At 38.0% G+C, this 25,179-nt stretch overlaps 1 pseudogene; it reads right to left on the bottom strand.

The window, feature by feature from the left end:
• The window catches only part of LOC116098485, a 176,480-nt pseudogene extending 173,856 nt beyond the window's left edge, over positions 1-2,624 (bottom strand).
• Positions 2,625-25,179: the final 22,555 nt, after the last annotated feature.

The raw sequence follows: 25,179 nt of genomic DNA, 5'->3' as shown, positions 1-25,179 counted from the left end.
GAAGAGTGGAGCAGGACTTCCTCTAAAGAACATGCCTAATCTCCCACAGGAGGCCTCTGCATTCTCAGCCATGTTCTCCACCAACCCAAGCCTTCTGAGCAAGCCAAAGATTCTCATCCCCGTGGGACACAGCCAGAGCTCTCCTCCTGTCTGTCCTTTTCCCTTTGGCCCTGGGGTAGAGCCAGCCATTCTTTTGCAGCATTGAGCAGTGTCTGTGGTACCCAAGACCCTCAGAACCTGTCGTCCTTGGCCTCTGTGCAGCCCGGGAACCCACAAGCTGCCTCCCGGCAGTTCCCGGGGTACCTCCCCGCCCCTGAAGTGGGGTCCTTGGGCCTCTCACAACTCGACACCCCATCCAGCAGTCAAATTTCCCATGCCCTGTCTCACCCAGTGGCCTGAGCCCTGGACCAAACTTGGGCCATCATTTTAACCCACACATCTCCATCCCAAATAGAATCCCATTCATTACCAATTAATGACCTTTACTTTAACAGTCTTCATACTCAGAGGGTGGTACCTGAATTTTTGCTATAAGTCATCCAACCTTATACTGAGAACTTTAGTTTTATTTTCTGCAACTTGAGCTCTGTAACTGCTGGAAAGAATATTCTCTTCCCAGGTACGCTTTTATAAGTGTATCCACATCTGAAATCAGTGAATTGAATCACTAATATTTTGTTGTCTTTCATCATTTTCCAAGATACTATAAGTTGGCTAATTTTATCATATAGCTCATCCCTATCTGCTATCAATATCTAGATATGCTAAAAGGAACCAACCAGCAGCAGCATTTTCCTCATTTTTCCACAAACTGTAAAAATTTCACCTACAGGATCAACAAATCCATTGTAACTTACAATTCGTCAAACAGAATAATCAAATGCATTTGTTTTGTTAAGTTTGCAATTCATACCAAGGCCTTTCACTACTATCTCTTTTCCCAGGAGAGGGAGTGACTAGAGTGACTAGAGAGGCAACAGTAGCTGAAGGTGTTGGCAAATTGAAAAGTCTATTCCAGATCTTAAGAGAATTCTCCTTCAACTTCTGTTGTTCTACAAACACTTCTAGTAAAAAGGCTATGTTAGTCAGGGCTCTCTTGTATAAAAGAATGTATAAAATGAATATATATATAATTATACATATATATCCATGAATATAAGTATATATATACATATATAATACATACAGAGAGATAGATGAATAGACAGAGCTATATAGATAGAGATAGTGAGATGAATATATATGCATATGATTGATAGATAGGTAGAGAGAGAGAGAGAAAGAGAGAGAGAGAGAGGGAGAGAGAGAGAGAGAGAGATCTATATTCAGTAGTATCTCAGTGCACAATGCTGGATGTCTCACCTGGTCTTTAGTATATTTGGAAACTGGAAGAAGTAGCCTCGAATGCCAGTGAAGATATGTGCTAGCAAGGTGAGGGCAAAAAGAAATAGCTTCCTTCTTCTATGTCATTATATAGACTTTCAGCAGTAGGTATTTCCCTGAGTAAAGATATATTTTCTCACCTCAAGATCCAGATCAAAGCTGTGTGTCTCCCTACCTCAAAGGTCTGGACAAGAATTGGATTCATTTACCTAAAGCCAAGCAAAAACCTCTCATAGGTTTTTTCCCCCAACAGATGTAGTCAAGTTGACAACCAAGGATAAGGATCACAGCTCCTATCACAGAATAGACAGATAATCTAAGGGAGATATGTATAGAATCATTGGAAGAAGAATATTTCAGGCATGGAAACAGGGCCAGAGTTTCAGGCAGGTGCAGGCTTGGGGTATTATAGTAGTAAGTACACTGTGACTGAACAAGTTAGACAACATTTGTACCATTTGGTAAGGCCACCAGTGAAGTTGTGACCTAAACTGGGCCTTATACTTTCGGGGATAATTGTAAATTACATGGTATGACAATAAAATATTTTGAGAAAAGAGGGTACATCATTGTAGACTTTCCTCAAAAAGAATGCCAATGTACGAGAAACAGTATAGAGAAGAAAGCATGGAAATGGGGCTAGTGTGCAGGATGTAACAATACATGATGATAAACATGTTCTACTTATTGTGTTGTAAACATTTTATTATAGGCTTTTAAAATATAGCAAATATTCTGTATATAATTTCCTCAGTGGTGTGTTGGAAACCAAAAGCACTCTCTGAGCTCTCTCTGGCTTGATCTGCTACTAACCTCAGCTCTGGTGGAGACACCCAGGAGCCAAGAGTCTTGAGAACCAGGATCCTAGTTTAATACCAAGCTGTCCTTAGCTTGGAATTTCTCTGAAGGAATCTGCCTTGCCAGAGCTAGCAACAGAGGTCAAGCACATTCTTTAGGGCTTCCCTCACTCAAGGACATTAGCAGGAAATGCTAGATCAGAACCTCCTAGTCCTTGCCTCTAGCAGAACCAGAAAATTAGCATAGGAATACCAAATTAGCCCCAGCTTCTGCCCGCTTCACAACTGGATGTGTGATCTTGGTCAGTAAGATCACTGACCTTGATGTAGTGGTCTCCCTCCTACGCAACTCTTGTCATCTGCTAAGAGGTGTCTGGAGCTGATATTCACCGAGACAACTCCCCGAGATAAGGCTGCAATGTCTCGGGTCCCCTTATCGAACATCCGGCCGGATGTTTCCCCTCTCCTCCTTTGTTCCAGCTGAATTCCCCTCAATCCCTCCTCATTTCCTTTTTCTGTAACGTATATATACTGGCCATTGGTCATTAATAAATGAAGCTTTGACAAAAGATTTGCAGGGCCTTCCTCTCCTTTTTTCCACTCATTCTATTCCAGGTCTAGTTCCCCTCGAAACCCACAGAATAAATAGATCCCGCGGGTCCGGGATAGTGGTGCATACTTATTAATTGAATTTATGGTTTAAAATTTTTGTTCATATTAAGCTAACCTCACATTCTATATTTGAAAGGTAACTATTATATATTTCTTACTCCTACTGTTACATGTGGGTGATCATCTACTAGGTTGGTCATGTCAACATAGGTTTACTACCATTTCATTTCTTCTTATGTTCACCTATATTTTGCTCACTCTAACTCATCAGAATGCTAATTTGTGTTAACTATGTCTTTGAAGAGTGTTTAACCTCTGTATGCTTGTATAATTATCCATATTATTTTATTTATGCACATTCTACTTTTCCAAATATTTTATATGTTTCAGAATAATTAGCTCTCTAGATGACAAACAGTGTGAAATTTGCAACTGGGTGATAAAAGTATTTATGTGGTTTATAAATTAGAGTCTATTATCAGACAAAATAGAAATTAGAGACAAGAACCCAGTTGCAGGAGCCGAAGCAGAAACCATGTATAATGGCTGCTTGTCAGATTGTGCTTCTGCATGCTCAGTCTATGTTCTTATGCAACCTAGAACCACCTTTCAAGAGTAAGTACCCCCCTCGGTGTGTTGGGACCTTCCACATCAATCATTACTCAATAAACTGTCTCACAGACAATTTTCACAAAAATAGAAATGCTCACAGACAGGTCTGATGGAAACAAACCCCTAATTGATGTCCTCTCTTCCCAGATAATTCTAGTTTGTGTCAAAAAAAAAAAAGTTACCACACAATTGTATCACCCCCTGCCCTGTGTATGTGTGTGTGTTCTCATTAATATTCTTGTCAAAGATTTATAGATATTTTGTTTCCTTTAGTCACTATGGTTCTAATTTACATTCTGGCTTTGACTTTGTCATTTTTTTTCTTTTTAGTTATTTGTGCCTTTCTGTTGGCTCTGCATTGCCTTTGCTTTCTGTGTCCTAGTTCCTTTATGTTACATATTTCTGGGAAGTAGCATCACCAAATATGCTTATTGTTATGTCTCATAAGAACTTGAGATTTTTTTCTACATTAGTCTTAAAAGCATTATGATAATAAAATAGGAAAGATCACAAAGTGATTAAGAGTGTTTGCTGATCTTCCAGAGGACCCACATCATCTCACAAACACCTGTAATTCCAGCTCAGTGGAATCCAAAACACTCATCTGGCCCCATAATCACATGCATGTCCATCCACATTTACCCATCCCCCACTATACATGCAGTTAAGTAAAACTAGGTACTTCTGTATAGTAGTGCTTAATGCAAGTGTAATGAATTGCCATACTTTTGAAGACAGTTAGAAATAAGTAGTGAGAAAGATAATAGTGCTGCTTTTTTTTTCTATTTCGTACAGGGAATAGGGGGTGAGGTGAGGGTAGGTGGATGAATGAAGGGGGTAGTGTGGGGGGCACTCTCTCAGAGGCAAAGGGGAGAAGGAATGGGGTAAAGAACTCTGGGAGGGACACCGGAAAAAGGGACAATATTTAGATTGTAAATAAATAAAATAATTTAATACAATAAAAATTTAAAGTAAAATTTGTAAATTTAAAAAAAATCCTAAAACTATATGTAAAGGCTGAAAAAATTAATGAACTTATAAATAAACAAAATAAGCAAACCATATAAATGCAAACATGTCTAGTTCATGTTTGGAAATAGAACTCCAAAGAAGCTAGCCGAGAAGCCCACTCTCAATCCTGTTTCAACTGGTCTGTCTTAGTTTGGTTTAATTGCTCAAAGACACCATAACGGCACCAATTTTTTTTTTAATTTGTTGCTGTTTTTTTACACTCCAGATTTCATTACCCACCTCACCATCCACCCTCCAACTGTTCCACATCCCATACCTCTTCCCCACACCTCTATTTCCACAGTGATGTTCCCCGTCCCCCACGTCTAAACTCCCTCGGGCCTCCAGCCTCTTGAGGGTTAGGTGCATCATCTCTGAATGAACACAGACCTAGTGGTCTTCTGCTGTATATGTGTTGGGGGCCTCATATCAGCTGGTATATGCTGCCTGTATAGTGATCCAGTGTTTGAGAGATCTTGGGGGTCCAGGTTAATTAAGACTGCTGGTCCTCCTACAGAGTCACCCTTCTCCTCAGCTTTTTCCAGCCTTTCCCTAATTCAACCACAGGACTCAGCAGCTTCTGTCCATTGGTTGGGTGAAAATATCTGCATCTGACTCTTCCAGCAGCTTGTTGGGTCTTCCGGTGTGCGGTCATGCTGGGTCCCTTTTTGTGAGCGCTCCATAGCCTCAGTAATAGTGTCAGGCAAATAAGGCGGCTATCAACGTAGTGAAGCACAAACATTTACTGGATTGAGCACAAAGTCACCAATGGAGGAGCTAAATAAACAACCCAAGGAGCTGAAGGGGTTTGCAGCCACATAGGAGGAACAACAGTATGAACTAACCAGTACCCCAAGAACGACCAGGATCTAAACCACCAACAAAAGAGTACATACACATGGAGGGACCCATGGCTCCAGCTTCATATGTAGTAGAGGATGGCTTTGTGGGAAATCAATGAGAGGAGAGGCCCTTGGTCTTGGGAAGGCTTGATGTCCCAGTGTAGGGGAATGCCAGGACAGGGAAGAGGGAGCAGGTGGGTTAGTGAGCAGAGAGAGGGTGGATGGGTTAGGGGGGTTTTGGAGGGGATAAAATTTGCAATGTAAATAAAGAAAACATATAATAAAATTAAAAAAAATAGTGTCAAGGCCTTGGAACATCCTCTTGAGTTGGGTCCCACTTTGGGTCTGTCGCTGGACCTTCTTTTCCTCAGGCTCCTCTCTATTTCTTTCCCTGTAATTCAGCAACTCTTATAAAAGAAAACATTTAACTGGAGATGGTTAACAGTTTCAGAGGTTTAGTTCATTATCATTATGGAAAGAAGAATGACAGTACAGGCTGACATGGTGCTGGAACTGAGAATTCTCTATCTTGATTCACAGGCAGCAAGGAGAGGTTGTGTCACTCAGGCCAGACATGAGCTTCCTAGACTTCAAAACCTGTCCCCAGTCATTTACTTCCTCTAACAAGGCCATACCTACTCCAAAAAGACCACACCTTTCAATAGTGCCATGGCTTATATTCCAAACATTCACACATGAGTCTGTGGGGGCCATTCTGGAAGATTCAGACCTGTCAATCAACAATCAACACTTCACATTGGCAACAGGCCCTCTATTTCCATGTCTTTCACATCTGAGTATTAAAAAATTAATTAGTTAATATACATGTATGTATATAATTATTGGGCATATCCATTTTATCATTGTTTTTTATTATGCCATTTTTACATATTCATTTTAATCTTTATATTTCTCTGTTTTGTTTTTTTTTTCATGAGTACACTGTAGCTGTATTCAAACACACCAGAATTGGGTATCAGGTCTCATTGCAGATAGTTGTGAGTCACCATGTGGTTGCTGGGAATTGAACTCAGGACTTCTAGAACAGCAGTCATTGCTCTTAACTGCTGAGCCATCTCTCAAACACCAAGTCATTATTCTTATATGATGAAAATTAGCAAAAAGTTGTAACAGTTACTTTGTATAAGGTTTCATAAGTAATCTAGAGATGATGATGTTAGGATAGCATACAAAAGTATATGTATAACTGAAAGGCTGGAGAATTTTAGAATTTAAAATGGAACATTTAATAGAAATGTATATATACTGTATAACCTTTTACTTAAAGGGCATAGAAGGTCTCTGTAGCGAGCCAAGAATGTAGACTAGCCAATTTCAGAAACCTGTTGGCCACAAAAGCTCCCCCTAGTTAGTTCCAAGAACAAAAAGCAGGATATGAGCCATCTGGGTAGCTCTAGGGAATGGTCAGCCATAAAGTGAATAACATTTACCAGACCACATTCTTGTGCATAATGAGTGTGTAGGACATTTTCCTTATGACCCTGACTCAATAGGGGCTGGGTCTCTTTAGAATTTTCCACTGTTCTCTTGTTATGTTTCCCTGGTAACCCCTTCACCCCCCTAGTTTGTGGTTTTTCCCTTTAAATACCCCTTACTCCTCGTGCTCTTGGTCGAACTCCTCTGGCCTGCCAGGCTATGTGCTCGACTCCAGATCTGGCTTATCCCCAGTAAACCTCGTGTGCTTGCAGCAAGATCAGTCTCTCGTGAGTTATTGGGTGGTCGCATTATCCCGAGACTTGAGTGAGGGTCTCCCTAGCTCTGGGGGTCTTTTATAACTTGTAGGCAGCTGACACACATTTGTATGTAAAGATTTAACACTGTGTATTTTAGCATCTGCAAGACTCTATGCTAAAAGTCCCCTGCTAGAGTTTAGCAGCAGCCTTAACTTTATTTTTTTCTAAGAAAATTTTCCACTGTTGGTTTTATTTTTGAGTCTGCTAAATGCAAATCATGGTGGTTGACTTCCTTGCTATAGCAAGTTTGAATAAATAAACCTTCATTTATTGACTTTTTATGGACATCATTGATTTCCACATTTACATTAGTCACTTAAACTTAAAAGAACACAGTTCACTTATTTCATTTTGTACATGTATGAGATACTTTCAGATAATTTCTCTTGTGGATTTTAGATCTGCATAATTTATTAGAGAATGTCTTTCCTAGTAGAAAGTGGAACAGCTGCCCCTATAATGCAGCTTCCTAGAAAATTGATGGGTTTATCCATTATCTTTAGATTCAAAATAAGATATGAATACTTAACACAAATGACTTCTAAATTTCATTTCATTGGGAACATAAGGGCTCATAAATGTTTCATTACTTTTCGCCATTGTTTCTTTAGGTATTGTATCTGTTGAGATTAACTCATGATATGAAATGACTGTAATCTAAACTCTGGAAAATAACCAGTGAGTACACTGGGCATGCCTATAAACTCAGCGTTTGGGCGGAAATACAAGGATCACAATTCAAGGTCATCTTTGGCCTACATAGCAAGTTATAGGCAAGTGTAAACTATACAATCTGTATCTCATTGTAAATAAAAAGCAAACAAACTATAAAAATAACAACAACAAAACGAAAAAGAGCAAATCTAGTGGATTTTGGCTTCCAGGTAAGAATACTTGTATATCTAAAACAGTTCCGGGTGATCTTAGTCAATACTTTTATTTCTGCAAAGAGATACTAGGACCAAGCAACTTATAGAAGAAAGAAATCTATTGGGAGTCTTCAGGTACAATGATCAGGCGATGGAGATCCTGCCAGGAATCATAGCAGCAGACAGGCAGATGTGGTACTATAGCAGTATCTCAGAGCTGGCATCCTTGATCCAGACAGAGACGAGAGAGACAGAGAGAGAGAGAGAGAGAGAGAGAGAGAGAGAGAGAGAGAGAGAGAGAGAGAGAGAGAGAGAGAGAGAGAGAGAGAGAGAGAGAGAGAGAGAGAGAGACAGAGACAGAGACAGAGACAGAGAGACAGAGAGACAGAGAGAGAGATACAGAGAGAGACAAGGAGAGTCACTGGGGATGGTCAAATACTTTTGAAAGCTCAGTGCCCATCCCTAATGATAGACCTCCAACAAGTTTATACTTCCAATCCTTCCCAAACAGTTTAACCAAATGGAACAACTACTCAATTATTTGAACTTATGTGGAACTTTCACAATGAAATCACCACACAATACAGAACTTAGAGGAAAACCATATTTACAAAGCTTGTATGACCACCAGGTAACAATAATCCTTTCAGTGTGAGATGTAGTTCTCAGTCCCAATCTTTGGCTCTCTATTTCCAGTTTATATGATTGGTTGATAATTATTTTAGCTTTTCTTAACTATATACTCTCTCCCTTGTTACAATCAATTGGGAAAAGCTTAAATATATTTATACTAAATGTTTAAGAATAAATTAATATTATTCAATCACTAACTTATTATTAGTATTCTATACTAATAATTCAGATAGACCTGAAAAAGTTTGCTATACTTCTTGAAATAATATTGTTTAAAACACAAATTCTAAGAATTTTCCACCCCAATTAATTTACCTCTCTACATGGTATTTTGAGCTGATGATCATATTTCATATTATGTTGAACAAATGAAAGACACAAGGAAAAGCTTTGATGTTTATATAATAAAATCTGCAAATCAACTATGTTTGCAATATTTCTTTTTTAATAGAAATAGAGTAAATTGTTTTCAGTCCCTGCTCATGAAATTAGAAATACTGAGATGAATTTAGACTCATCTCAGAATTTTAAAGCCCTTTATTATCCCTGTTCTATTCTGTAACACTGATCTCTCCCTGAATCATTCTCACATGCATACATAAAGTGATTTTTCTTAATTATACACACAAGCACACACTCACATACTCATAAAATAATTCATAGAATTAACACTTCAAAACTATAAAATTGTTTAATTCTATTAATTGTCATAAAGTGTTATTTTTATTACCATATAAAGATTAAAGTAACAAAACTGGAGATTTCAAAAGAAACTAGTTAGTAATAATTACCTTCTTAATAAAAATAATATACATATAATTATGTGTTACATGATTGAATGACCCACAAATTCTATACTGGGCCATCTAGTACCATATTTATTAATTCATATTTTTTGTCTTTTTCTCTCTATGCATATTTGTGTGTGGAGCCAAGGACAACTTCATGTATCATACTTCAGGAGCCTATATCTTGAGTTTTTGAGATAATATCTCTTATCGGGAGCATAAAATATTAGTTGTGATACTGTTAGGAGCATCACTGAAGTACAAGCTAGAATGGCTCAGATTTCTGTTAACAAATCGTAGATGAGAAACTGGGCAATTTTTTTTGTTGTTGTTTTTCTTAAGATTGCAAAATGTAATGTCTATTTTCCGCAAACATAGAGTAAATAGAAACAAAATTACTAAAAATATTGTTCTTATACTTTTAGTGAATTTCTTTCCTGAGAGAAGCAAAAACATTCCATGAGAAGTGTGAAAAGAGTAAGACAACAAAACTTGAGAAATTAAAGTTAATGACATAATAAAAAGGTAATGCCTCTAGGTTTTCTTAAAGTTGTTCAGCATCTTGAAAATTTTTTCAAACATAAAGAAAATATTGCAATCAAGTTCTGCTTTCATTCATATCTATTGTTTTATTAATGTTGAATAAGATGATAATGCCTTGCAACATATTTCCTATAAGACTGCTGCTGCTTCCTTCATTCAGTAAGTGCAGCACAGTGGTTCTTGACCATCTAAATCCTTATATCAGTCACTTTGTGTAGAGTCATCACAGTTGCTGTCAGAATTTTGAATTATATCGACTTGTAAATGAAAATGATCCATTAATTAAAAACTAGGATGGGAATCTGAGAGCTTCATTCTTGAATATTTTAAAAAGGGTTAGAGGATTCTTTTTTCTTCCTTCAATTTTTATTATTTTATTTATTTATGTTCCCTTCATTGCCCCCATTCTTGGCCAGCTCTCCCACAATTCTTAATCCCATTCCTCCAACCCTTGCATCTGAGAGGGTTCTCCCCACCAGACTTCCCCCTTCCCTGTGGCCTCAAGTCTCTCTAGGATTAAGAGCGTCTTCTCCCACCAAGATTTGGACAGACCTCTGCTATATTTGCGCCAGAGCCCTAGAACTGGCTTGTGTATGCTCCTGATTGGTGGCTCAGTCTCTGGGAGCTTCCAGGGGTCTGGATAAATTGAGACTGCTGGTCTTCCAATGGGGTCCCTCTCACCTTCAACTTCATCAATCTTTCCCCTAATTCAACCCTAAGGGTCCCTGACTTCAGTTCAATGATTGGGTGTAGGTATCTGCTTCTGTCTCAGTCAGCTGCTGGTGGAGCCTCTTCAGGCTCCTGTCTGTAAGCACATCATAACATCAGTAATAATGTCAGGCCTTGGTGCCCACAAGTGAGATGGATCCCAAGTTAATTGGATCTCCTTTCCTTCAGTCTCTTCTGCACTTTTGTCCCTTTGTGACCTCTCCTCAGCCAAAAGCCTTTGGACTCAGAACTTGTCTTTGCCTCAAGCGGCTTGCCCACCTGGGGCGAGACAAACAAAGTTCTTTTGTCTGCCATCTAGCTATCTCTCTCAGAGTTCTTGCTAGAAGTCACCACCCACGGAGCTGCTGAAAATTCCTGCCTGGCAGGTTCCTGCTAGGAACAAGTGTTAAGGGCCCAACGAAATTCTGGGGTCTAGAGACTTGCTTTCATTTTTTGTGAAATGTATAAATATACGTGATGTTCCTAGTAAAGGCGGACCTTGATCACCCGACTTGGTCTCATTCATTTCTCTAGCAGCCCGATTCCCGTATATTTGTTTTCAGGCTCCAGCTCCTCTTTCACGAGAATCCACTTTGCTTGGCTAAAGGCAGCTACATCCCTGCGATTATTTTAGACAGGAATAATTTTGGATAAGAAGTATTGACCATTGGTTAGTGACCTTGCCACTCTCCCCAAGGCCCTGTCTATCTACTGGTGGTTGGTTCTTCAAATTCCCTCTACTTAATGTTGGTCATTTTGGCTAAGGTCACCCCATTGAGTCCTTAGAGTTTCTCACCTTTCAGGTCTCAGGTACATTCTAGAGGGTTCCCTCACTTCCCACTCGACAATACTGCTTATTTCCATTCATTTTCATTCTCTTAGCCCTCTGGGCTTCTCTCCTTCCCCCTTCTCCCACCTCCATACCTGATCCTATTCTCATTTCCCACTCCCCTTCCTAGTTCCCACCCAACTCCTTCCTCCATTTTCCTCCCATAATTATTTCCTTCCCCCTTCTAAGTAGAATTGACAATCTTCTCTTGGGCCTTTTCTAGTTAGACTTCTTATGGTATGTGGGTTGATCATAAATATTCTGTACTTTTTGGCTAATATCCACTAATCAGTGAGTACATACTATGTATATACTTTTGGGTCTGAGTTACTGCACTGAGGATGATATTCTCTAGCTCTATCTCTTTGCCTGTACTATTCATGATATCCTTGTTTTTAATAGCTGAATAGTATTCCATTGTGTAAGTGAACCACATTTCCTGTATACATTCTTTCACTGAAGGATGTATGATTGTTTCCAGCTTCTGGCTACCACATATAAGGCTGCTATGAACATGATGGAGCATGTGTCCTTGTCGTATTATGGGGAACCTTTTGGGTATATGCCTAAGAATAGTATAGTTGGGTCTTTAGGTAGAACTATTTCAGATTTTCTGATGAACCACCAGATTGACTTCCAGAGTGGTTGTACAAATATGCAATCCCACCAGCAATGTGTTCTTTTTTTCTCCAACTCCTTGCCAGCATGTGCTGTCACTTGAGTTTTCAATCTTAACCACTCTGATTGATGCTCAGGGTCGTTTTGATTTGCATTTATCAGAAGACTAAGGACTTTGAACATTTCTTTAACTGCTTCTCGGCCATTCAAGATTCTTCTTTTGTCAATTCTCTGTTTAGCTCTGTATTCCATGTTTTAATTGGATCATTTGTGTTTTGGTGAGTAGCTTCTTGAATTTGTTATATATTTTGGATATTAGTACTCTGTTTGATGTAGGGGTAGATAAGACTTGGGGTTTCTCTCCTATCCTGCCTACAGGAGGCTCACTCATCTTCCTGAATTCTTCATCTTGTGATGGAGAAAATAGCAGAAAATAGTTTGAAAAATTAAATCAAAACAAAATAAACAAAACAAAACAAAAAACTGATATCTAGGTCTATGAAATTCCATTCCTGATCTTGCCTACGTGATTTCTGACAAAACCAGCAAAGCTCTAGAGTTAGGGCATCATGCCTTATCAATAGATAAGACTGTTGACAACTTAGAGACCATGTGTGTCTGATTATTTTTGCAGTGGATGTTATAGTTCAGCAGGAATAATCAATATTGATCCTTGAATTCCCTTAACTTTGGGAACCTATTTAAAAATGCACAAGGTATTTTTCCTCCTAGAAATATTTCCTTTGTTTATAGTAAAAAAAAAATGGTAAATCCTTAGGCACTCTTTATCTTTGGCTTTATGGAACTGCCACAAAATGTTTCCCACATAAAAGGGATTGCATGAAGACAGAATTACTTTCCATAAGGAAAAAAATTAGTAATGGTGAGTTTTGCCTGAACCCTGTTATCCTGAAAAACAAGAAGCACCCAGGATTGAGATATCTATCTATACTTTTGTATTCTGAAAGGAAACATAGAACAAAGAACCATCCATGACTCTATGATTAGATTCCTGAATAATCGCCTTGCTTATATGAGAAAAAGCCATGTACAAACACAAATCCTCAGAATTTCTGTTCTATGCTACTTTGATTAGCTCAATCTTGGGTATCAAACATATTTTAACTTGATCAATCTACAAGTCAACTCTCTATCTTTATGTACCATCCATTATGATCCCAACTTCTTAAACTATGTAGGGTATAGACCCTAAACAAGGTTGTTATCAACAAGTGTAGTGGGTGAGAAAAGCTCAGAAGTTTCTAAATGAATAATCACCAAAAAGAACCTCAAAACCAAATAAATAATGTATCCTATATGTCCCCAGCAGTGCTCATCTGAGCACTATGTGACTTCATTACAATCTTGAATCTGAAAATAAAATATGTACACATGTACTGTGCCTGCCATAATTCCATGGAATGGCCAATAAATGCTGGCAAAAATAACTCTGCTCAGACTCAAAACATATATTATGATCTACAGTTAATCATCTCCATTCTTATGGCGCATATTGGTTTATTTATGGAAAACACTTTCATAGCATTACCCTTTTTTTTACCACATATTAAATTAGTACATTAACTGTGGTGCCTTGAACAAGAATTGCCCCCATAAAATCATACATTTGAATGCTTAGTCGCCAGAGAATGGCACTAGTTGAGAAGTTTAGGAGGCATGGTTTTGTTCGGGTAGATGTACCCTTGTTGGAGGAAGTATGCCATTGGGAATAAGCTTTGGGGTTTCAAATGATTCTCTATAATTCCCAGTATGTTTCTCTTCCTGCTTCATATGAATCTAGCACCATGTCTGCCTACATGCCACCATGCACCTTGCCTTGATGACAGTGAACTAGACTTCTGAAACTTTAAGTCAGTTCCAATCAAAGAATTTCCTTTATTAGAATTTCTGTATCCATTGTGTCTCTTCACAGCAATCAACACAGACTAAGGCAAAATTTGTCACCAGGGAGCAGGGTAATGTTGGAGCCAGCCTGCCTATGCTGCTTATTGGTGGAATGTAGATTTTGCATTTTGGGTTAGAAGAAGAGTTAAATGCTTTATGCACGGCTTACTAGGCCTTCCTGGTAAGAGCATGGAAGAGATTTTTGATGGTAATTTGAACTGTGAACATCTAGCTTAAGAAGTTTAAGCCAGGAATATTAGTAAATGGCTTAGAGACTGTTCTTGTAATATTTTGCCAAAGAGTATGGCTGTTTTCTACCCTAATCTGAAAAGTAAGCTTGAGACTAAATTGAAGAGTTCTGGGTTAATTAAGTTGAAAGAGTAGATTTCAAAATGGAGATTCCACACCACAACTCATTTCTTGTATCTTTTACTCTAAAGACAGAACCATGTAGTCAAACCTGTCAAGTTTGTCTTCTTGCTAGAACATAGCTTGGTCACCAAAATACATTTTCATCTCCTTTCTGTGTTTGATAATTTCCTTCACTGCTTAAGCTTTCTGTAATTCATTTTCACTAATTGAAAGCTTAACAGGGTGAGATCTTGCCCTGAGGCCACTATTCTCTTTCTTTTATTTAATATTAGGTTTTTCTGTAAACTTTTTATCTTCATGAGCACCGGGCTTAGCTCTATTAAAATCCCTTGTGTTACCTTTCTCCTCAAACTGTACATCTTGTATTTTTCCTTGTTCAGCTTTCTCCTTTCCATTGTAGGCCTGCATAGTAATACCCATTCACACCCTCACAACATAGTCAATACTGGGATGTCACTGGGAAGCTCCAGGATGTTGGAGAGGCAAGGTCATGGGGTACATGCCAAAGCTAATAGGGTGTTGAATCAGCCAAAGAGGGAGAAATGTGTTATAGTCACAAAAGCTGAAAGGAATTAGAGATCTGAAGAACACTTTAACATCAGATATGGAGATGACAAGTATGAAGACTGCACTATTAATTTTAGGTCTTGCTTTAGTCTAGTATTTTCTTACTAAGCTCGATTTTCTCTGTTTTGTAATAGTAATGTATATTGTCTCCCATTATATGACACAAGTATGTGATCGGTTTTATATTGTGATTATATGTAAGGTTATAGTTAAAAAATTACTGGTAGTCTTAAAAAATGTTGAACTTTTAAATAGTGTTGAGAGTATGTTAGAGTGTGTGAAACTTTGAAGTTGTATTGAATGCATTTACATTGTATGATATTTATATATTGTGATATGGCAGCAAATCTATGGGGCTAGGTAGTGGAATGTTCTATTTTAAATAAATAATGGTCTCCTTGGGCTCATATATTTGAATGGTTGGACACTAGGGAGATATTAGGAGGTGTGGATCTGTTGGAGTAGGTGTGGCCTTGTTAAAGAAGCAAGTTATTGGGGGAGTGTTTTGAGATTTTTTTATGAATTAATTTATTATTTACACTCCATATTTTACTCCCCTTCCCCCATCCAGCCTCCGACTTTTCAATATCCCATAACTCTTTCCCACGCCCTTGTCTCCATGTGGATGTCCCCAAATCCGCCCCCCCCCACCTGACCTCTAAATTCCCTGGGACCTCCAGTCTCTTGATGGTTAGGTGCATCATCTCTGAATGAAAACAAACCCAAAAGTCCTCTACTGTATGTGTATTGGGAGCCGCATACTACCTGATATATGCTGTCTGTTTTGGTGGTACAGTGTTTGAGAGATCTTGGGGGTCCAGGTAAATTGGGACTGCTGATCCTCCTACAGGATCGTTTTTCTCCTCAGCTTATTTCAGTCTTCCCTAATTCAACAACAGGGGTCAAGTGCTTCTGTCCATTTGTTGGGTGCAAATATCTGCATCTGACTCTTTCAGCTTCTTGTTGGGTCTTTCAGAAGGCAGTCATGATAGGTCCTTTTTTGTGAGCGCTCCATAGCCTCAGTAATAGTGACAGGCCTTAGGACTTCCCCTTGAGCTGGGTCCCACTTATGGCCTGTTGCTGCACCTTCTTTTCTTCAGGTTCCTCTCCATTCCCATCCCTGTAATTTTTTCAAACAGGAAGAATTATGGGTCAGAGTTTTGACTGTAGGATGGCAACTCCATCCCTCACTTGATGTCCTGTCTTCCTGCTGGAGGTGGGCTGTATAAGTTCCCTCTCCCTGCTGTTGGACATTTCATATGAGGTCCCTCTCTTTGAGTCCTAAGAGTCTCTCACCTCCCAAGTCTCTGGCATATTCTAGAGGGTCCCCCCAACCTCCTTTTTTCCTGAGGTTGCCTATTTCCATTTTTTTCTTCAGGGCTTCTGTCCTTTTTCCTCACCCAATACCAGATCAGATTCCCCTCTCCCCATACTCACCCCCTACAGAATCCACTTTCCCTCCCAGATCCCCCCTCCTTCCCAATTGTGGTAGCTTTCTTCTCTCTCCCAAGAGTGTAAATAAACCACATTTTCTTTATCCATTCTTCTGTTGTGGGACATTTGGGTTGTTTCCAGCTTCTGGCTATCACAAATAAGGCTGCTATGAACATAGTGGAACACGTGCCCCTGTGGCATGATGGGTTATCATTTGGGTATATTCTCAAGAGTTGTATAGCTGGGTCTTCAGGAAGATTTATTTCCAGTTTTCTGAGGAACCTCCAGATTGACTTCCAGAGTGTTTGTACCAGTTTGCAATCCCAACAGTAATGGAGGAGTGTTCCTCTTTCTCCACATCCTCTCCAACATGTGTTGTCTCCTAAGGATTTGATCTTATCCATTCTGATTGGTGGAAGGTGGAAGGAATCTCATGGTCATTTTAATTTGCATTTCTTTGATCACTAAGGACTTTGAACATTTTTTTAGGTGCTTCTCAGCCATTTGAGATTCCTCAGTTGTGAATTCTTGGTTTAGTTCTATACCCCATTTTTGATTGAGTTGTTTAAAATAAAGAAAGCATCTTCAATAAATAGTGCTGGTTTAACCATCAGTCTTTATGTAGAAGAATAAAAATAGACCCATATTTGTCACCTTGTACAAAGCTCAAGTCCAAGTGGATCCAGGTCCTCAACATAAAACCAGATACACTCAATCGAATAGAAGAGAAATTGGGAAAGAGCCTTGAACTCATTGGCACAGGACGAAATTTCCTAAACAGAACTCCAATAACTCATGCTCTAAGATCAAGAATTGATAAATGGGACCTCATGAAGCTGGAAAGCTTCTAAAAGGCAAAGGACATAGTAAATAAGACAAATCGGCAACCTACAGATTGGGAAAAAAAATCTTCACTAACCCCACATCTGATAGAGAGCTAACATTTAAAGTATATAAAGACCTCAAGAAGTGTTTTGAGATTTCAAAAGACCTAGCCAAGCCTAGCCAATCCCAGTGTCTTCCTTCCTGCTGCCTATGGATTCAGCTAAGGAAGTGGCAAGCTACTTCTCCAGCACCATGCCTGAGTGTATGCTACATTGCTTCTTGTCATGCTAATGATGGACAAACCTCTGAAACTGTAAGGCAGCCACAAATAAATGCTTTCCTCTTAAAGAATCACTTGCTCATTGAATCTCATTTCAATTGAACACTAAGAAATTAACAGTTTGTATTGTGGTAGAATACTTGATTTTCAACTTTAATTTATGTATTTATATATTTATGTATTTACATATTTATGTAGATATTCAGTGTCTCATGAATAACAAGCTGATATTTTTAACCCTGCTATGTAGTTGGGGAATGCCTTGAACTTTTTTATCTTACAGGCTACCACTTGAAGTATAAAACTACATTGTTACAAAAATAGCATATATACCTTATGTACATGGTGCTGTGGGTTGAAAACAGGACTTTGTGCAAATATCAACTGGGCTATGTCCTAGCACTGGTTGCTTCAGATTTAAAAATTGTTGCTTTTCTTGTTCCCTTGAATGCCACTAAAAGTCATTAATGTACTTTGGCTTTCATACAGGATAGAATTTTGAAAACAGTTCAGTTGGTAAAATAGTTGCCTGGGATGTTTGAGGCCCTGAGTTCTGTCCTAGTACCATATAAAACCTGGTGTAGGGGTTAGTACATGTCTGTCATCCCAGCTTTCAGGAAGAGGATCATCTTTCATGGAGCAGGAAAAGGATGCATAATTCAAGACTATAGTAAGCTGCATAGCAATTTGAGGCTATCCTGGGCTACATTAGATCATAAGGTTCTGCTTTGAAATAAACAGCAAACAAACAAGAACAACAACAATGAACTCCCAGTCATGTTTCTCACTTTGCCTATTGCTTACATACATGTAGGTCTATGATTAGGGTTTGTCCTTCGTCGCACTACACTTACCTTCATGTTTGAATTCAACCTAATCCTTATGAATGTGGTCTTTCATTTGCTGTGTTTGCAGATGATTTTGTATGATAGTTGATATTGTGTGTGTATTCCATAACATATACAACTACAATGCAATAAATTCCTTCAATAACTCATTTATTATTTACAAGTGGTTCTTGGTATCACAAAAAAGCACACATAAATATACACACAAATACAAACATAAACATGCTACACACATGCTACACATATACATATATATATATATATATATATATATATATATATATATATATATATACAAACATTGTATAGTAGGCAGTTCAGATCCATTTCCCTAATTTTATGTTGTATGAGAGTTTACTTATAGTTTGAACTAATAGTATTTAGATTTCACTTAATTGTAGCCACTTAACAAGTGGATTTCTTACAGTTAAAATGAAGTATAAAACACAATTTAAATAATATTTCCTAAAATAGAATATATCTTGTATGTCTTAATTAAAAATATTGTTTACTTTATTTAGAAATGGCACATGCCTATTTATGATTTTGAGTATATATAAGCTTAAAAATATTGGATAAATAAGGATCTAATTATCTGTAGTGTCACTTGCTAAAATCTTAAACCTAAAAACAAAAGCTCTAAGAGTTACATGGTTATGTTTTCTTGATATAACACATAGAATATTCTAGAAAAGAGTTTCTACTGGAAGCATCCCAGACATGTGAGATATTTAATATTAGAGTAACTACACCATTTCTTTTTAAAATATCATGGGATTTTAGTAGTACTAAAAATATTTACAATGGGGGGCCACCAAATGGACAAGTAGATTAAGGACTTACTACCAAAACTCAAGACCTGAGTTTAATCTCTGAATCTCATTTTTGAAAGGAGACATCCAACTTCTGCACATTATACTCTGACTTCCACTGTATGGAGTATACCTCCCTGTACACTGGCCCTCATACCAAATCAATCAATTAATAAAAATATCAACCAGTCACTCAATAAATATAATAAAAGTTAAAATATGTACAATGAGTCACTTCATTTCAAGAAATATGTCAATATATGTCATTCTTTAATTCAGCTCAGATCCCTTTATATATGCCACTTGGTGGTTTAAGCTAGATATCAGCCCCCTGTGGTAGACATAAGAGCCACTGAACAGGGTCACTTCACTGGTGATCCTTGTAAGATAATTTTTTTGTTGTTGTTGTTGTTTTTCGAGACAGGGTTTCTCTGAGTAGCCCTGGATTTCCTGGAACTCACTTTGTAGACCAGGCTGGCCTCGAACTCAGAAATCCGCCTGCCTCTGCCTCCCAAGTGCTGGGATTAAAGGTGTGAGCTACCACCGCCCGGCAAGATAATTTTCTTAACCCTATAAGACTTTAGCTTTGCAGACATAGAAGATCTTACGAAGCCTTGCATTTGGAAATGTTTAAATATATTGTTTTCTATGAGAAGTGTTTCACAGTCATACTGTATAAAAAAGATCCTCTATTCCTCTATTTCAACCTTCCAGGCATTTGACTTTTATTTATAAAAAATACTTTTTAGGTACATTTATTTTATTTATTTATATTTTTATTTATTTTTCCTTTAGAATGGACATTCTAGATTTGAAACTGTTAATTTTTTTTTTCTGAATGTGCTTATGACCTTATCCTGTAACATTTATACTCCATCATTCTTGATAGATTTCAATTATCTTAAGATTACAATTACTAAGTTCCAAGAATGAGTTGTTTTAATCCAAAAAAGATTTCTAACAAATATTCATGGTTTAGAATCACTCTCTTCTTCAGCTTCTATGAAATTCTCCTCCGAATGGATGAGGAGGCTTCTCAGTTAACGACATCAGGTACTTTGGTGGTTTTCTTTCATGCATAACAGGAAGTAACTGTCATTTGTATGCTATAAGATGCTGTGGCAAAAATGTGAAAATTATAACAAAATAAGGTTTACTCATCAATATTTTTCTTTGCATTTAATTGAAGAAACAAATAGTTATTTATGCTCTATATCTTTATATTGAACTATAAGGATTGTTTGGTCGAGGCAAGCCATGAAGTCAATAGTAGCACATACATATATACATACTCATACTCATACACACACACACATACACACACATACACATACACATACACACACCCCCACACTCTCTCTCTCTCTCTCTCTCTCTCTCACACACACACACACACACACACACACACGTTACATAATTAGTATAATTAGGACAAATTTATTTGAACTCAATGATCATTTATAATTCAATAATCATAATTCTTTTTTTATAAATTGATTTATTTTTTACACTCCATATTCCATCCCCCCATCCACCCTCCAACTGCTTCACATCCCACACATTTCTCCACTCCCTGTCTCCATATGGATACCCACAGCCCCCTCCCCACCTGAACTCTAAACTCCCTGGGACCTCCAGTCTCTTGAGGGTTAGGTGCATCATATCTGAATGAACACAGACCCAGAAGTCCTTTACTGTATATGTGTTGGGGGTCTTATATCATCTGGTATATTCTATCTGTTTGGTGGTGCAGTGTTTGAGAGATCTTGGGGGTCCAGATTAATTGAGACTGCTGGTCCTCCTACAGGGTCGCCTTCCTCCTCAGCTTCATTCAGTTACCTTAATTCAATGACAGGGTTCACTGCTTCTGTCCATTGGTTGGGCGCAAATATCTGCATCTGACTCTTTCAGCTGATCATTGGGTCTTCCTGAGTTTGGTTATGCTAGGTCCCTTTTTGTGAGCACTCCATAGCTTCAGTAATAGTGTCAGGCCTTGGGATCTCCCCTTGAGCTGGATCCTACTTTGGGCCTGTCACTGGACCTTCTTTTTCCTCAGGTTCCTCTCCATTTCCATCCCTGTAATTCTTTCAGACAGGAACAATTATGGGTCAGAAATGTGATTGTGGGATGGCAACACCTCACTTGATGCCCTGTCTTCCTGCTGTAAGTGGGTTTGATAAGTTCCCTTTCCCTACTGTCAGGCATTTCGTCTAAGGTCCCTCCCTTTGATTCCTGAGGGTCTATTTCATCCCAGGTCTCTGGTGCATTCTGGAGGGTCCCACAAACCTCTTATTTCCTGAGGTAGCCTGTTTCCATTCTTTCGGCTGGCCCTCAGGGCTTCAGTCCCGTTCTCCACACCCAATACCAGATCAGGTTCCCCTCACCCCCGACTCCTCTCCATGTATACTTTCCCTCCCAGGTCCCTCCTCCCTCCCCACTTGTGATTACTTTCTTCTCTCTCCCAAGTGGGACTGAGGAGTCCTCACTAAGGCACTTCAACCTGTTGCCCTTTCTGAGTTCTGTGGATTGTATCTTGGGTATTCTGTACTTTTTTTTTTTGGCTAATATATAATCATTTTTTAGTTAGTGCTTTATACCTCTTGATTATTCATTTGTAAAAACATTTATTATTTAAACTCCAATGCCAATGCCGTTTGCTTAGTAGATTCTATGTCTTCTTTGCATTCATGAATCACTTTCAATGAATAGATTCTATGTTGTTTATTGTTTATGTCAGTACCTAAACAATTTTGTTATAGGCCAGTTGCTAAACTAATGTATAATTAAATAAAACTAAATCAACAAAGTATATGTGAAAATTACTGTTGACTTTTCAGCTTGTGCAGATTTTGTGTGCTAGACATGGGATCTAAGAATCTGAAAGAATGGGACAGACTAAAGTCTGATACTGTAGATAATGTTACTTCAGTTTCAATGTACTTTTTATATACAAATGTACCAAAGAAAGCAATGGTCTACAAAAGGTTGTTTAAGTTCAGAAAAACATGTGAATAAATGACAGTAACCACATGCTAAATATTAACAGAGCAGCCCTTTCCAAGAACTTTCTCAGGTCATAAACACAATTGCCTGGAGTGTAGTATAAATTATATATGAGAATTTATGAAAGCAAGACAGAAGGCCATTTCCAGGTCCAGCATGCACTGGCCAGACTGGGTTCTACAGCAATGTTCTGACAACCAACCAGAATAAACATATCTTGCAAATTGAATGTAAATGTTTAACACAGGAGACACAAAATCATATTCAAGCACAATCCAGGGAGCCATGTGCATCTGAGGTAAAAGGCCTCTGCCTTTTTTCCTATAGCCTCTCTCACAGCTCCTCCAGGTGATGTTCACTATGAGCCAATCTTTTGACAGTGTCCCAAACAGGAAGCTGTCGTAAGAAAGGTAATAACTTATAAAGCTACCCCAGAATTAGCATAGTGAACTAAGGAACTGTGGTGAGGAGGTAAAATCATAAAGGATAAATGTTAATAGATGAACACCTGTACAGAGGATGTGACTATTTCTGTTTCCTGTATCCTACTCTGAAGATTTCTATTGTAAAATCTCATAACAGCAACATACTGATTGCATAGCAGTGTACCTGGTTTCAAACCTTCAGTTCTCTATCTAATGGTAAAATTGTTTAACTGTTAAGAGGTGATAGCTACAAGCAATATAAAGATACCATTTTCTACCTTCTCCTGCATCATTAAGTTACCTCACGAGTGGCACACATTATTTAATCCCTCTTGCTCAGTTAGCTCAGGTGTAAAATTAGGTGGAAAGCTATAACTGATGGTCCACAGGAATGGTGTGATTAAAGATGCCCAAGCAAATTTAGTGAGATTGAATTTAAGGCACCCCCTGAGACTGGAATGGATTGAAACTAAACACTTCGCAAAGTCATTGAAGGCTCTATGGTTATCAGAAAATTACTGTAGGTCTCTTGAAGTTACATATTCTAATAGGATTAAAAAAGCATATTTATAATGGCAATTTGTTTTCATAAACGATGCTTTACCTCAGTTTCCTGTAGGAAGATGTGGTTCCTTTGTTTTGCATATCATAGCACATCTACTGAGATAGCTCTTGGTGAATTCTCTGCTGATCTAAGATTCTTCTCCTCTCCCCTCCCTTCATTTTCTTCCCTTAGTAGTTTTTGAGTTTACAAACTCAACCGTCACTCACCCCTTCTTCTCTTCCCACTCTTATTTCTTTCTTCTCTTCATTCACTGCCTTCCTGCCCTCCCTCTTTTCTTCCTTTACTTCTATTTTACATTTTTATCTTTATGTGGACAGATTTAATGACTACAAACCTAGAAAAAGAATAAATTGATGAACTTGAATATTTTTTAAAAAGTACAACATGTCATCTATGCCATAACCGAGACTAAAGGGAAAACACAAGAGAAAGAGCAAACCAAAATGAGAGACCAAAGGTCAGCAAAACAGAGTCATTTCTTCAGTTTAAAGACAGTGGATTTCAATGCCACATCCTCTCGTTTCCTAAAAAACTAATAATTACTATACTTTTGCCAAGGAAGGATCTCAGATGAATGTTTTAGAGTTAAACATACAGTTTTGGCTGGAAATGTGAATTTGTTCATCTAGTTTTCTTAATTACTAGCAAACTAGGGAGCTGTAGTTCTGAAAATCCAATGCATTCATTAAGCTAACTTTTAAAGGTAATTGTATGCTTAACTTTTGACAACATCTCAGCATTTGGAAAGTTTTCTTGGACTTACCTGATCTTTAAGCTGACTGCATTAAAGGACACAAAGCACTTAAAATAACAGAAGTTCCAAATGAAGACAAAAGTAGATTTTCTTCTAATTGGGATGATTTTGACACATAGGCTATGTGGTTCTATTTTTGCTTATATTGCTAAGTTCCATGCCTCTGTGTGTCTCCTGGAATTGATGTATAGATATCTGTGTACATTTAACCTCATACATATATATTATTATATATCCTCATGTGATTTACAAAATGTCAAGCAGTTGTCTGAGGGATTTTGAAATGCACATCATAGGAAAAACACGATTGCAAATTCTATTAGATCTAGATCAAGGCAGATCAAATGATGACAAGACATGAGGATGGGATCAGTTTAAAGGAAATGTCCAGTTAATTGTATAATTCCCAAGTTTGAATGACAAAGACATTGTGTATGTGTTTTAGAGGCATAAATGTGCTTATTAGAAAATATTTTAGAAATAAATATTTCTTTGTTTTAGTGGGCCTCATAATAACACTCTCTGATTCTTAATAACTTGCTATTCCTTTCTGAGTTAAGCTACTATTTTTGTGGAAGAATCAATAATTTCTGTTTTCATAGTTACAAAAATGGTCATTTACATACCCAAGAACACTTTTATCTTGAAGTATCTCTCTTCAAGCCATCACTTTTAGATTAAGCGAAGCCATAATTACCAGGGTTTTCATATTCCTATAATAATTTTCCTTCATTTCCATTTCTGTGATATTCTTCTAATCACATTTTACTGGCTCCTTTGTGCTCACCTCCTTCCCTATCTTGTGACTGTAAATGCTGAGATTTTTGCATGCCGTATCCATCAGATTGTACATTATCTGTTCTGATGTCCTATTACCAATTTCAATTTCACGCTTGCTCTCCCTATTGCATATCCCATGGATATGGCAAACATTTGATGTTTTGTTTTATGTTTTTTGCTCCAGAGGACCTCAAAATAAAGATAGAGATTCTTTTACTCTTCCCTTTGAGGAGCTAGCAAGGGCTTGATTCAGTGCATCTGAGCCATTGCAAAAGAAATCCAGATGACTGCCAATGCATGAGCTCTAGAAGAGCCTCTTCCAAGAAACTCCATCTATTCAGAGACTGAGTAAACTGTCTGTGTACCCCAATGATTGGAAAATACATATAATAATGGAAATGTGGCTACTTCTGTGGGGAAATTTGATTGCTGAGTAAAATTCCCCTTGATCTAGTCATGTAGCTAATAGAGAAGATCAGACATGTATCCACTTCACGTGTAAAGTTTCCCAGAAACACTATCTTTTCCATTTGCCATGCTCACGTTCCACATTACCCTGATCAACAGATATTTGCCATTCACACGTAATCACATTCACTAGTCAAAAGAA

This window comes from Mastomys coucha, unplaced genomic scaffold (genome assembly GCF_008632895.1).
Source record: "Mastomys coucha isolate ucsf_1 unplaced genomic scaffold, UCSF_Mcou_1 pScaffold20, whole genome shotgun sequence".
Lineage (NCBI taxonomy): Eukaryota > Metazoa > Chordata > Mammalia > Rodentia > Muridae > Mastomys > Mastomys coucha.
This window is presented reverse-complemented; position numbering and strand designations above follow the sequence as displayed.